Source organism: Marmota monax, unplaced genomic scaffold, assembly GCF_021218885.2.
Source record: "Marmota monax isolate L192 unplaced genomic scaffold, Marmota_monax_Labrador192_F-V1.1 WCK01_AAM20220418_F8-fsc00208, whole genome shotgun sequence".
NCBI lineage: Eukaryota > Metazoa > Chordata > Mammalia > Rodentia > Sciuridae > Marmota > Marmota monax.
The window spans coordinates 1,743,342-1,758,239 of record NW_026693914.1 but is presented as its reverse complement, the minus strand read 5'-3'; the positions used below and the strand labels follow the sequence as shown (position 1 = coordinate 1,758,239).

The window sequence follows — 14,898 nt, the reverse complement described above, 5'->3', positions numbered from 1 at the left end:
GGCAGGACTCGGTGGCCCAAAGCACAAGCCTGTGTGGAAGGTGAGGCCTCTCTGAAGCCCCATGATTCCTTGCTCAGTCCACCACCTGCACAGAAGGCCAGGTGTACCACCCTGGGCTGAGGCATATGGACATAGTCTGGTTAGGTCAGGGGAGCTGACAGACCTTCGGCCACTTTCTTCCATGTGACCTTAAGCATAACCTATAAACCTTTAGACTCTTCCCTACTTCTGGCCACATAATTGTGGTCCTAGAAATACAGCGGGGAGACCATCAAGCTGCCAGTTTGCAGTAAATTGGTCCTGGCCCAGGTAGAATCCGGTGGATTGTTTCCTGTACTGAGCCGAGGAGTCTCTCTCTTCCCCGGGCTCTTCCCTCTAAATTCTGGCCCTGCCTTCACCCCGCTGCTGGGGGGTTTCTTGGTCAACAGCTCATTTTCCTGACTTGTGTCCGCTCCTGCAGCAGACACTGCCTTCTGGGCACCCAGGGGGAACATTCATCTTTCCTCCTCCTCCGGGTTCTGCCTGGGATTCAGGATGCTGCTGTCGGCAGCAGGAAGGAAGCAGGGCGGGTGTGAAGAAGGGGAGCTGAATGATATTTGTCGCCCACGCGGAGGCAGCGGCAGTAGCCAAGGGTGGCAGAGAGGGAGGTGCTCTCAGAGCCCTAGTGAGGGCCAGGACCGATTATTAACCTCTCCAGCTGATGACCTCACAGCCCCAGCACCGGCCACCCCAGGGCCACTCAGTGCTGGGTGCTCTGCTGAGATTACCCGTTGGAGAAGAGCCATCGGGGCCTCTGGCGCCTGAGGGGCTTGGTTCTTTGCTTGGGGCTGTCCCCTCGGGGCTCTCCCTGTCGACCTGGCCTTCTCCCTGGGGAGGGAACCTGGAGACTTCTCTGGCCAGCCTTCCTGCGCCTGCAGCCCAACTCTCTCTCACCTGCCTCTGGAAGGACGCTCTGAAGGGGCGCTTTAGGGTGGCTGCCACGGTGCATTCTGTTGTCATCTAGGTCTACACACACACACTCTCTGCAAGCATATACTTGCAGGTACCTGGGTTCATCTGAGCAGCTGATTTCTCGTGTTGGAAGGGTGCGACACCTCACCCTAGCACATCCACGAATTTCTGGAAACACTGTCCTCTCTCTAACATTCCTGTCTTTTCACCTGCGTGGCTTTCTTCGGCTTCCTTGTGTGGCAGATAACCCTATGGGAGAGGTAGGTGCCCAGGCCTGAAAGAGCACGGCTTAGCTCATTGGAGTGTGCTCGAGTCGGGGCAAATGCGCCCCAAGGCCCAGGTGCTGATTGGTCACTAGCCTGTGGTGCCACTGGGAGGTGGAAGAGCCTTTGAGGGGGGCGTCACATCGTGCCCTTGAAGGCATTGTGGGACCCTGGCCTTTCTCTCTGCTTCCCAGCCCCAGGAGCTGAGCAGACCTCCTCTGCCACGTGCTCCTGCTGTGACCTGCTGTGCTGCCACAGTCCCCAAGCCACAGGGCCGAGTGACCTCAGCCTGAGCCAGGCCGACTCTTTCCTCCTTGTGAGCTACATATCTCGGATATTCCATCAAGTGGTAGAAAGTGGAGTCACACACGGTATCACTCTGTTCTCAGTTGCAACCCTTGCCTCGAAGCCTGGGCGTCCACCCTCCGAAGAGCTGGGCATTCTGCTGTTGAGCTCATGACACGCCATGTTCCTTCCTGGAACCACTAGCTGCAGAGTCGAAGCTTGGGCGCCTGGTGGTTTTGAGCGTCTGTGGTGCTGTCCCCTGGAGGGCCAGTCTCCTGGTCCAGCCAAGGGCTGGACAAGGTGCAGCCAAGGGCTCTTGGGGAGCAGCACATCTAGGCAGTGGCCGGGGAGAGGTGATGGAGGGATTCTCCTCGCGAGGACTGGGAGTTGACATCACTTTCTAGAAATTCATAGGTTCATGGGTGCTGAGGTGTAGAATGGGCCTCGGGGACTATCCAGTCTGCACCCCCGTGTAGCACCGAGAGTTGAAGTGACAAAGCCAGGGATGTTCTGCGCACAGCTTCCCTTCTGTTCAGGTTCTCGGCTCTTCGGTTGTTGGGACGCAGAGACCTCTGCCCGCCTCTGCCGCTGGCTCCGGCCGTCCGTCCTGGGCTCTTCCCATGCCTCTCCCTCCTCCCTGTGTTTCCATCCATCTTCGTATCAGCCCACGGTCACGTCCCCCAGCTCTTGTTGGGATCTCTCTACCCTCTTACATACAAATGGCCAAGCATCTCCCACGGACACCTCTGAATGTCACACTCATGCCTAGTGTACAGTCTTGTCCTTCAACTTCCTCTCTTAAAAAAAAAAAAAATTATCCAGTTGATGTTGCCAATAGCAAATGGCTTTATGCCTGTTTCCTGGCATTTGAGAAGGATTTTAATCGCTTCATTTAAACCCTTATATCCCCCTGGAGGCCATCGGCTGACCGCGAGAGGTGGTTGGTGGAGACGGGGGTCCATGTAACCATGGAGCCACACAAGCTCAGAAGCCCTCCCAGGGACCAGACGTGGCCTCATTAGTTCTGTTCATAACTTCAGGCCAATGTGTTCCCATCAAACTGATTAGCATATTGGCGCTGCCCTGCGGCGGCCCGGTCTGTCACTTGGCATCTTTAACGTGGTGAGTCCAAAGGTTGGCCTTGTAGACCAAGGTCTTGACCCCTTCCCTGGGAGATGACTGGCTACCCTTTGGGATCATCGTGGGATGGATCGGACAAAGAAAATGTGTGTGACCCTGGAGCACCGCAGCTCTTGCATGGGCCTTGGGGGCTCTAGTCTTCCTGGGCTCCTTTCTCCACAAAAAAAAAAACAACAAACCAAACCAAGAAACCCCTAAAGGTCATATTTTGCAGCCATGTTTTCATAAAGATGAATCTCTTCCAGGCTGGATTTATTATGATGCATGAATTCTCATTTTCTCTTCCAATGTGAAAAGAAATAAAAGCACTTTTGTGGGACCCCAAGATGGAGTGCTGGTCTCTGCTCAAGGCCTCACTTGATGACAAGTCCCTGAATCTCTTCCCCGTGGTGGATGAGCCAAAGCCTCTGCCTGGCAGAGATTCTGGGACCCTCCAGCTTGCAAGTACCTAGTGGTGGGTCAGGAGACCCGGGATTGTTCCGTGAGGCTGGAGCTCGGCCTGGAAGCCGAGGCCATAAAGATGTGGTGGAACACCGGAGATGCTCTACCAGGGCTCCAGATTGAGGCTCCTAAGGGAGCCTGTGGGCCCTGGAAATCTCCCGGATAGAGACGTCAGAGGGGAGTTTTGTGCTAAGGTATCGTGGTGGATGGGATTCTGAGATGGCCCCAAGTTGCTCCCCCAGTGTGTGGGCCACATGGGGGTTTTACTCCCCACAATGGGGTTCTCCTTGCCTGAGGTTACAGTCAGTTGACTTCAAATCCACCAAAGGGGAGACTCCCTGGGTTCACACGACCTCATCAGACAAGTCGTTAAATGAGGGAATGGGCCCTCCTTCAGGTCGGAGATTTTAAGGTGTAAGAATTCTGCTGGCCTTGAAAAAGCAAACAGTCATGCTGTGTGTTGTCCACGGTGGGGTCCAGTGGCAGGAACCTGAGGGTGGCCTCTAGGGCTGATTGTGGTTACTGGATGTGCAGCTAGCAAGAAAACAGTGACTTTAGTCCTTTTGCAAGAAGCCAAATTCTTCCAGCAGTCAATGCCTGGGAATGAGGTGAGGTCCCAGCCACAGTCTTGATTTCAGTCTGAGAACTGAGCAGAGGGTCCTGCCTAGGCTTCACCTGACTCTGGACCTTTGGAGTCAGAGATGAGGAACAAGGGTTGTTTTAAGACCCTGGATTTAGGTGGTTTGTTTTGCAGCAGTGGGAATGCTGTGCAGGCGTGTTGTCTGTCAGTGTGGGGGTTTGCTTTGAAATTTAGGCTTAGAAGGAAGAGGGGGAAGATGTCAGTCCCCACATAGCCATGGCAGGAAGCAAGCTCCTTCAGTACCGCCTCAGCTACCAAGTCCTCATCACTTCCAGATAAGCTGAATAATTAATTATGCTCCAAGCAGCGAGATGGCATGGATAAAGCCCCATTCAAGGAAAAAAAAATCAAAAGTGTTCTTCAAAGCCACTGCTTTTCTTTTGAAGTAGTTCGCATGCCATTTGCATGCTATTTCCTTAGCATAAAAAAAGCACAGGGATTTCCATTCTCACCAAAAGCTTGTCCTCCACCCCTTTCACCCTCCTTTGTCACTGACCGGTCCACCTTCCCCCAGAGGGCTTGGTTGGGGCTGAATACCCTGGTAAACAGTTCCTGTGGTCAGCCTCAACCTGGGAGGTAGCAATTATCAGAGGCAGAAAAGCTGGTTTTGGAAAAAGTTTGAGGTTTGGGGCCCTGGTGGTCTAGGTCCCATGGGTGGGGAGGCTGCTGGCTGGGAGGCTGGGAAGGAGGCTGATGCCAGCTATGAAATCGGAGGGAGTGTAGAGCTCCTGCCCCAACCTGGCCTTGCAGAAAGGCTGCCTTACACCCCAGTATCCCCCAACATCCTGACCCCCTCAGCCTATCCGTTAGGCCTCTGCCTGTGGATGTGGGCAGCATTGGGCTAAACCTGAAATGACTTGAGAGAGAAATGCTGTAGCCTGAAAAAAACGTGAGAATGGCTTATCTTTCTCTGGTCCCTTGTTAGTGGCTGTCTTTGAGCCCTCCACCAGGCATCCTTGTCCCTGCAGAGGACTAAGCTCTGTCCATCCCGCTTTTCATGTGAGACTTTTTTTTAAATTGTTTTGTCACACATGACTTCATTAACAAGACTGCTATAGTGCAAGAAATAAAATCAAGAATCAATAAATGGGATGGATTCAAACTGAAAAGGTTCTTCTCGGCAAATGAAACAATCGGTGAAGTGAAGATAGAGCCTACAGAAATGGGAGCAGATTTTTACCATACACACCTCAGATAGAGCACTAGTCTCTAAGGAACTCAAACTTAACACCAAAAAAAAAAAAAAAAATCAATGGGCCAAGGAACTGAACAGACACTTCTCAGAAGATGATACATGATCGATCACAAACATATGAAGAAATGTTCAACATCTCTAGCAATTAGAGAAATGCAAACCAAAACTACCTTAATATTTCTTCTCACTCCAATCAGAATGGCAGCTATTATGAAGACAAACAAGTGTTGGTGAGGATGTTAGACTATCTTTAACAGCAGCAATAACATCTGGCAAAAATTTCTCTGGACCCCTGGAGGTCTGGCTTCCAGTTGGGCCCTGATCCCTCAGACTCTTGTTATAGCTCCTCATGTCTGCCCCAGGCAAGGAGCTTGTCAGTGATCCATACAGGCCAAGAAGAGGGTGAGGATCATGGTTCCTATCTGTAGGCTCATGCAGGATCAGACAGGCCACACCAAGAAGAGAACTGATTGTCTGAAGTGTGGCACCAGGCGCTGTCCGCTGAATACAGTGGCTCACAACTTGGCACCTGGTGTGTGTACACACTCGGGCACCTCCCCCTGCCTTGGGCTCATATCTGTGGCCTTATTTGTTGAAGCCTCAGTTGTCTCAGCACATTGCTGTGGCCCACCAGGAATAGCATGGTGCTGGAGGAGTGGTGGGATTCAGATGCAGAAGTTCTGGGTTCACGTCTGGCTTGTGTCTGATTAATGGTAGGATGTGAAGTAAGTCCTAAGTTCCTATCCCTCAATTTCTGCAAATGTGAAATGGCGGTTGTATCTGTTTGCTAGGGCCACCATGACAGTGTCATATGCCAGTTCTGTCTGTGGTACTGTCATCATGGCTCAAACAAAGATTTATTTTCTCATAATTCTGGAGGCCAGAAGTCAGGATCAAGGTGCCGTGGTTCCTTCAGAGGGCTGTGAAGTAGGGATCTGTTGCAGGCCCCTCTCTGGCTTGTTGATGGTGTCTTCAGTGTCTTCTACTGTGTGTCTATTCAGATGTCCTGTGAGCACTCCAGTTATACTGGACCAGGGCCCTCCTAATGACCTCATTGTCATGGAATGACCCCTTTAAAGACCTGGGTCCAACTTATTCTGTGTTCTGAGATCCTGAGGGTGAGGGCTGATTGAATTTTGGTGGGGAGAGGCAGAGCTTTGTCCAGAACTGGAGTGAAGGTGCTGCCTGTTTCCCTCACTGGAGGGTGTCAAGGATCCCATGGGATAATGGAAGAAGGCTCGCAGAGGCCAGGTGTGTTGTTCACCATTGAGTCTGTGCAGGCAGAGTTGTTTCCTGTAACCTTGGGGTCAATGCCAAGCGCATTTCCTTCTAGCCCTACCTATCTTCCCCACTTCTGTCCACCTGGATCTGGCTCCTGGCAGAGGTTGGTGAGAACAAGCCTCCTGGATGCTCAGTTACCGTGGGTTGTGACGTGACAGTCGATGGCTGGCTTTTGCATGTGTTCTCAATGTCTCTCTTTCATTCTCTAGGAGTCGAGAAAAATCATTTTATGACTGTCAAAACTATAAAGATTGGGGGTAAGCCCAACTTTAGTCTTTTCTCCTGGGAAGTGGGGTAACAGATCTCTTTTTCCAGCATTGGACTAAAAGGGCTGGTTTACTTATTTTTATTTCTTTACATTGTGATAAAGCAAAGAGAAGGACTGGGTTTTCTAGAACGATGGCCTTCTTGATTTTCTAACCTTCAGCTGTTAGGGATAAGGGTGTGTGTGTGTGTGTAACTGTATGAATCATCTTTAAGGGTGATAAACACAGAATTTTATTTGTGAAAATAATAGATACTTGAGACCCAGAGCTCCAACCACCTTTTATACCCCTGGATAGAATATGATCAGACTCCATTGTAAAGAGAAATATTTTGCAGAGTTTTCTGAGGACTGAACCTAGAATAGAATTCTTTGAACACTACTCCCTAAAGCTGAATATTAGTAGGTTTTATATATGGCCAAATAATGTAGGATTTAACCAAACCCATGTTACTCACTGGGATTTCTTGGAGTTATGTTCATGTGCAGACTCGACCCAATGCACCAGTCCCTCCAGGTATCCTTTCCCTTGAAGCACCTTGTGGAACAAGGAACTCCGGGAAATTGTGGTTTATGACAAATTGAATCACGAAGGAGATTAGGCAGGCATGGTGTGTTGGTCAGCATGCTACTTTGACTCCAGGAGGGTCCTTAAACCATTTGTGACTTTAGAGCATAGAAAAACAGTTACAGAGAACATTAATAGTCCATAGTGACTTTGTATTAGTCCATCATTTAAAGCAGGGATTTCTATATTTTGAGCTACAGTTGGTGAGAGGAGGAGGATCCCATTGCTCTGAGCTGCAGGCCAGCGTTTTTCCCATTTGGTTAATGTGTGTACTCATTTTGAAGGAAATAAAACTCCTGCATCCTCAAGGCTGACTCCAGCTATCTTTACGGTACTATTGTGCATTTATGGCATCAATGTGCACAAACATAAAATCAGATATGAATTAGGCCTCACGCTTTGGGCCCTTCAACTGTTGTAAAACCAAAAACTTGTCAGTATAAATCAAAACAGTTGGTAAAACCGAAAGCAACAATATTTTCATAATGTGGCAGGATCTCTTCTGCTAAAAATATCCACCCATCGCTGGCCTCCGTGATCGGTCCCCTTGGGTTCTGACGGCTCTATCCCATGAGACACACCTGCTGGGTGGAGTCGGCTCCTATTGCAGTTCTAGAACTGTTCAGAGAGCTCCGTCATCTTCACAAGGCCCTGGAAGTCATGGAGCCTGCCCCTCTCCTCCTCCCACCAGCCTCCACACTTGGGCAGTACAGCTTGGAACCCACTCAATGAGAAACACCGAACGCAGGACAGGCATTGCAAGCCAGCCGCTGGGTGGTTGACATTATTTTTTCTTGAGACTATCATTTAAATAAAAATGTGAAATAAAAAATTTTTCTTATGAAGCTTCAAGACCTCTGAGCATGTTCCTTGGGTCTCTGTTGCAGAGGCCCCTCTTTACATAAGAGATGGAATCTGAGGGTTTGACACAGCAGCTGTCTGTAGTCTGGGTGTGTGGAGTGCTCTTCATGTTGCATGTGACATTTTGTAAGTCTGTGTGGAGCACAGTGCTGCAGGAGCTTGTGAGATGCTCATGGATTCTTCCCTGTTGGCATCTGTACTCCGACAGCATGACAGATCCTGCTCACGTGCAGCACTGTCAATTTACCCCTCTTAGTCTCGATGGCTACTGACTGGCTTTGGTCAGTGGGAAGGTGGCAAACCAGATACGGGCAGAGACTTGACAAGCACTTGACAATTCATATGAACCAACAGTCAGGAGGTTGGTGGTTGAGCGGCCTCATGGGGGAGGAACGAGTGTTTCCCAGCCAATGGTCAGCCAACCCCAGGACAGCAGCCTGCCAGATCCAGCCAGGTGCTGTATCCTCCTAGACCATGACCTCTGGATGAGCCCCTAGGGACCAGGCCCATGAACAAGGCCAGGCAGTTCAGCAGCAGAGCCCAGTTAGTTGACTGACAAGTAATAATTGGTCATTGTTTTAAGCCACCAAGTTATGGGTTATTTTATGACCCAACCTAGCAGTAGGTACCTGAAATATATGCATTTTTATGGGAAGAGAAATATTGACTTTTAGTGAATTTCTGGTGGATTCTGATATCCTCATATCTAAGAGATCAGAAAAGTTGCCTGAGAAGGATGGGACGGAGGTTCTCTGGCTGAGTGGATTGTGTGGGTGTATTTTAATAGTCTTAGACGAGGTCTCGGAGGGGGTTGAGAAGCCCCGAGTGATCACTGGGGATGGATTAGAAAGTGAAAATCTTGTTGCACCAAGGCACTTGCATTCCTTGAGAAATTACATTTTGAGCTTAAATAAAAAAGCCTTGTGGTTTGGCAGACTCTGCCATTGCCCAGTTTCTGTGTCACCCACGCTAGTGGGACGCCTGGACCTTGAAAACAAGCACAGAGTATGCCTGCCTGGATCAGCTGTTGGAGAGCTACCTGAGCAGATTCTCCTAGAGGTGCATCTCTGCGGAACTGTGTTGTGCTTTAAAATCTGTCTAATGTGATTAAACAGGTTTGATTATGAATAGTAACTTGGCATCAGAAATAGGGGAAACTTTCATCCCCCCAAAGGGAGTTTGAGTAGTAGCGCCCATAACTAGCTTAGATATAGCTAGGAGTCCAGGTGAATCGTTCCGTCGTGAATCTTCTGGCTGAGGTCACAGAAGAGATAGGAGGAAGCTGGAGCAAGTGGGCTCAGGGGATCCCGGGGGTTCAGGTGGAAGAGCTTGTCTAAGCAGGGAGTGGGCTGACTGCCAGGAATGGGAGTGGAGCTGGGACCTCCAGAGAGTCGCAGGCGCCTGTACGTCATGTGGTCCCCAGACTGACAGGATGATCTTACACAATCGTTCAGCACGTGGAACCCTGAGATGGGTGGAAAGTCATGCTTTCTGCCACCAGCCGGAGTGTCTTTGGTTGGTTGAGGTCCTTTCTTCCCCCCTCTGCCCCACTTTGCGGTCACCTGGGTCTTTATTCTCCCTTGTGAAATCTTTTCTCATTATGGAGAGTTCGTTGATCCTGGTAAACCAACTGCGTGATTGGACGCTGACCACAAGTGGAGCCCTGACTGCAGCGCTGGCGGATGGATGACAGAAGCTTGTTGGGGACATCAGAGGGGGCTCGTCGGAACCAGAGTAGGCCTGAGTGGAGGAGGGAGCTCAGCTTCTTCAGCCAGGATTTTGAAAACCTCAAGTATGAATAATTCAAAGCTTTAAAACCTGCTTTTCCAAACACTGATTGGATTTGTAGGGGGGAAGGACCGAAACCAAACTAGATGCAGTCCTGGTGCCCTGCACGAGGGAGGGTGCTCTGAGAGCTGGTAGGAGCCCAGTGCCTTGAGTCGTCATTCTCCTCACTGTTGAGGATCTCGACTGGAGCCCAGGACCCCTGAATGTGTAGCTAAACTGAGGCAAGGGCAGCAGCGACCTGCCAGGAGGACCCGAGGCAGGACTTCACCTTCCGCCTCGGCGTCTGTGCCAGTCAGTGTCCCCAGTTGCTTTGAGGCTGGCCGCTTGTCACCCCGAGTCAGCCTGGCCCCGGGTGGCAGGCCGTGCTGGGCTCTCTGTGAGATGAGTTCATCTATTATGTAACTGCCATCCATATTCTAGTGGATGATCCCGGCGACATTTAATTTTTTTTTCCATTATGTGGAATAATTTAAGATTGTGTTGCGAGTGTCATTATCACGGCAACTTCTCAGTAATAAAAACAGCATCAATTATTTAACATCACCTCATGTGTCTGGGTTAAGTGGGGATGGAGGGAGCCAGAGGCTGCTGTGGGGGAGGAGGCCAAGCCCTCACAGACCATTCCCATCCACCCTTGGATCCCTGCTTCTGAGGTCCCTCTCCAGGTCCCTGTCCCCTTCTCCCTTGGGTGCAATGCCCTGCCTTCCTTTAGCTGTGGCTGGCAGGTGGGGGGGAGGCTGCCAGTTAATTGCCTGACCTTTCTCTTGCTCCTTCCTCTTGCTGCTTCCTCAGGAGCTCTGACTTGTTGACAAATCTCACTTACAGAGAGTGCTCCCCCGGGGTTGGGGCTATGGCTCAGCGGTAGAGTGCTAGCCTCACATGTGCGAGGGCCTGGGTTCAATCCTCAGCACCACGTTAAAATAAATAAATAAATAAAGGTATGTGTCTGAATTAAAGAAGAATTTGTATATATGCCTATATATTTATAAAAAGACTGCTCCCCAAGAGGCCCAGGGAGCCCAGAGTCTGCATTGGCTGAAACCTGGTGGAGAGGTCAGGGAGACCCCCCACCCCATCAGTTTGGTGGAAGGAGGGTGTGGGTTTGGAAAGGTCAGGCTTCCCTCCTGCACCTGTGCGAAGCAGAGGTTGGTCCCCTTTACCTTTCCCCAACACAGTGGTTTGTGCCCCTGAGACACCCCAGTGGTGAGAACCAGAGAATAGTGGCATGAAACACATTGAGCTCACTATTGGGACCCGGAGCAGACGTGCCAGGGTGCTTACAGGGAGTTGGGTGGCTGTGCCCAGTACCTGCTGATGCTTATCTGGTTGTGCCTGGCTTGGGGTCTTTAGTTCCTGTTACAAACTCCACCTGGACACTCCATTCCTTCAGTGACATTCTAGCTTGTTGCTTTGGTGACTTGTCTCTTGAGGGTTCTAGAGGCCTCAGCACCTGGCAGTGGTCTTCCTCACCTTGGGCAGCAAGCCCCGAGGAGCAGTGTCTGGGGTTTGTTTCTGGAAGGAGATGCTGTTTTTGAAGTCTTCGTTTAGATTGGGGGGGGGGGGGTTGCAGGGCTGCCTCCTCCTCCTGCCCCGCCCCTCCTGACTGTGTTCCATTTCTTCTCTCCTTCCCCTTCTGTCCACTTCCTCTCTTCCTTCTGGAAAATGCTATTTTCCAGCTCCTGCTTTGCACATCTTTCCAGAGTAGGTGGAAATTGCTGTTTATTCTGAGCCGTGGCTGGCCCCTAACCATGCATCATAATAGTAGTAATAATAATAATCATGATAATGGTAATGATCTCACTGGAGGAGGACCGAAGTCTCCAGTTCTGCTGCTCACTGGGTGGGGTGGCCTCCTGCCTCCAGTGGCCTGCACTTGGCTTTCTGTACTGAGTTGGGTTTGGAGAAGGGTGAGGAGGAGGTGGGAGGGAGGCTGGGAAGGGGGACTTGGGCAAGGAGGTGGTGGTGAAGGAAGGGAGCCTTTTTGCACCTTGGGAGGGGCTGGTGTATCTGACACTGACATTTGGAAACTGCAAGGTGACACAGCAAACCTGAATTTTCCAAAGCCTCAGGGGCCCACTCTGGAGGGGACAGGGAGGAAGGTGACTCATTGTTCCTGTGATGAGCAGCCAGGCAGACTCTCAGGGCTGTGGTGGAAAGTCGAGAGCAGCGTGTTCGCCCTGGGATGGAGCACCCTCGCCTTGCTGGCCGTGTGGGGCTGCCAGGGTTGGTCGAGGCAGTGTGAAGGGAAAGGCTTTGCAGGGATGTCAAAAGGAAAAAAAAAAAAAAGCCCCAGAAATGTACAGAAGAATGTCAACTCAAGGAGAGGAGCGTCAAGGAAGTGTTTCTTCCTGGAGCCATGGTCCCTCCTGCAAGGCCACGTCTGTTGAAGGCATCCAGGTGGAACTTCATGTTCCCTGCACTTGAGTGCCCAGGGTGGGACAGGTCTCCCTGAGAAGCTGCAGTGTCAACCCAGCAGGTAGAGCCACCTTGTCCCAGCAGGTGACTCCCGACTTCCCCCCCCCAACTGCCAGGGACATGATGATAAAGCCACCGAGGCACAGTTGGCAGCTCTGTGGGGCTGCCCTCTGGAGCTTGGAGGCATATAGTTCTCTGGTTTCCTTGGCAGCATTTGAGAGTGGCGGGCGAGGCATGTTGGGAATCGGGTGGTGGGGGGTCTGGGAGGACCCCTGGAGGCCAATGTCTGGATAGGCCAGTGGAGGGCTGGCCAGGTGTGGGGATGGAGGGAGGTGCTTCTGCCACTTCTGTAGCTTGCTTGGCCCTGCCACTTTTTATTAACTCGTATTGTTGGGCACATTAATGGGATTTGGTGTGATATTTGCACACACGTGTAAATCTATGCCTTGAGGAAATGTGGGCCATATTTTCTTCACCTGCTCATCTGTTGATGGGTTCCGAGGCCCAGTCAGTATCACAAATGCCGCAGTCTGGCTGTTACACACAGTAGCGCGATGCACGTGCAGTGCCACCTTCTGAGGGCTGAATGTTTGGAGCACAGGTGGGAGTGGGTCCTTGGCTAGCCTTACAGAGGGCAGCTTCTGGTGGAATTTTCTTAGTGCACTTACCCCTGTCCCCCAAAATGCTGATAGAAAGCAACATAACCAACAAAATTTAGGTTGATAAGGTGGCAGAAGGATATGGAGGAGTGGGGGTACCCGTGTTTCTTCTTCCTTTGTCTTCAGGTCTTTGCTCAAACACGGCTTTCTCAGCCTCCTGCTGCTGCGTAACACCACGTCTACGTTTGTGGTAGGCTAGCGTGGGTCAAACGCTGATCTGCTGGGAGGGCGGCCGTAGACTCCATATGTGAGTCTGTCGGCATCATCACTACCTGGGCCTCTAGCTTGTCATCGATTGGTTATTATGGTCTCGAAGGAGAAGGCGAGATTAGGAGAATGTGGGATGTGGCTGTGTCACGTCCCTAGGGCCTGGGACGACTCCGGCGATGGTTGATGCTTAAGTGAAACTTGAGTGGATACACGAGGGCAGGCAGGCAGCCTTCCTAGAGAGAGTGGCACAGGAGAGAGCAAATGCCCGGCGTTGCCGTGTGCCCATGTGGGCAGCCTTGGGGTCCTGCCCATTCGTCGTCCTCAGCAGGTTCTCAGCCTTGGCACTGTGGCATTAGCCAGGGCGAGCCTTGCTGTGGTGGCCCCTGTGCACTGCAGGGTCTTGTGCAGCATCCTTGGTCTCTACCCACCTGGGACACCAGCAGCACCCCCACAGTGACATCCCACAAACATCCCTGGTGGCCCAGTGGGACCACGTGAAATCACCTCATTGAAAACCACTGTTCTATAGTAACCTAGGGTCTCTGAGCTGCCCCTTCCTGAGTGGGCTGTGGTCGAACACGCAGTCCCAGCCCTTTGCATATGAATGCTGCCGCATGCTCCCGTAATACAGCCGCTCTGTCTGCATCATCCCTCTGGTTATGCATCAATCACTTTGTAAAAAAGAAGGAAGACAAAGGAAGCTGAGTCAGCGGTAGGATGCAGTTTCCTAGCAGACTGTCTTTTATGGCTGCAGTGATCCCTCAGATGTCAGAGGGAGGCAGAGAGTTAGAAATAATTAAAGCATGTAAACAGACAGAGAGCTGTGACTCGGTGCCCCAGGCACATCACACAGACACCAGCTGTCACTTGGGGGTGGCCAGAGGGGCTTCTGCAGAGGCAGGGACTGGCCTGCGTGCCCCTCTCCCGTGCTGCAGCCTCCATCCACCTGCAGTGTCGGCCGCCTCCAGGCAGGAGGCCGATTCCAGGGTCATAGCCAGGACCACATGGGGGAGGCTCCAACGGGGCTTGGAGGCTTCTCTTCTTCCTTTTAAAATAAGGCTAAATGAGGGTTGGCCCCCGCTTTAAGGTACATTATCAGGGATATTGCAAATGAAGGATTAGGATGACATTGATGCATTGGACAAATGAAAAGACGCAGGAGAGGCTTAGGGTCATTTTTTTGTGTGTGTGTAGTAAGAAAAAAAAATGAAATGAATCATTAGGCTCTCTTATCCTTGCTCATCATGACCATGAGAAAGCAAGAGGTGTTTGTGCATGCACATATATATGCATGTGTGTACGTATGTATGCATGTGTGTATAAGTGTGCCTGTGTTTGTGTGTGCATGTGTAGGATACAGCCTGCTACACCTTTCCTGAAATTCCTTCATGAAAGAAACCTAACCAAAAACCCAGTTTTTTTCTTGGAAGTGGACACATTTCTGCGCTTAGATTACAAGCCATTTCCTCTCCCATGTTAGTGTCACATATTTTAAATGGAAACTTTTATTTGTGTGGAGGAATGCTTGTGTTCCCTCAACACTCATATGTAGAAATCCCCACCTCTAGGGTGGCTTTAGGAATGGACCTCTGGGAGGAGATGGATCATGAGGGTGGAGCCTGCAACCAGTAGAGTCAATGCCCTAAAGGCCCTGGAGGGGGACTCCTAGCCCTTCCCCAGTGACCACACAGCCTGAAGGTCAGAGATAACACATGCCAGACGCGGAACCTGTCCCCACCCTGGCAGCCTGACCGTGGACCTCCCCACTTCCACAAGCTACTTAGTTTATGATATTTTGTCACTGCTACCTGGACAGTCGGTGATACCTGGTCTTGAAGAGATTTGCTGTTTTTTTGCCCATTGGGGTGATTCTGCTTACTTGCCCTTACCCTTGAGGTCTTTGGATGAAGCGGAGTGTCGTGCAGGGCTGAGCCCC

At 51.1% G+C, this 14,898-nt stretch overlaps 1 protein-coding gene across 6 annotated transcripts in view; it reads left to right on the top strand.

The window, feature by feature from the left end:
- Slc39a11 (solute carrier family 39 member 11) overlaps positions 1-14,898 on the top strand; it is a 395,002-nt gene that overhangs the window by 166,193 nt on the left and 213,911 nt on the right. The gene's annotated exons all lie outside the window — the stretch shown is intronic.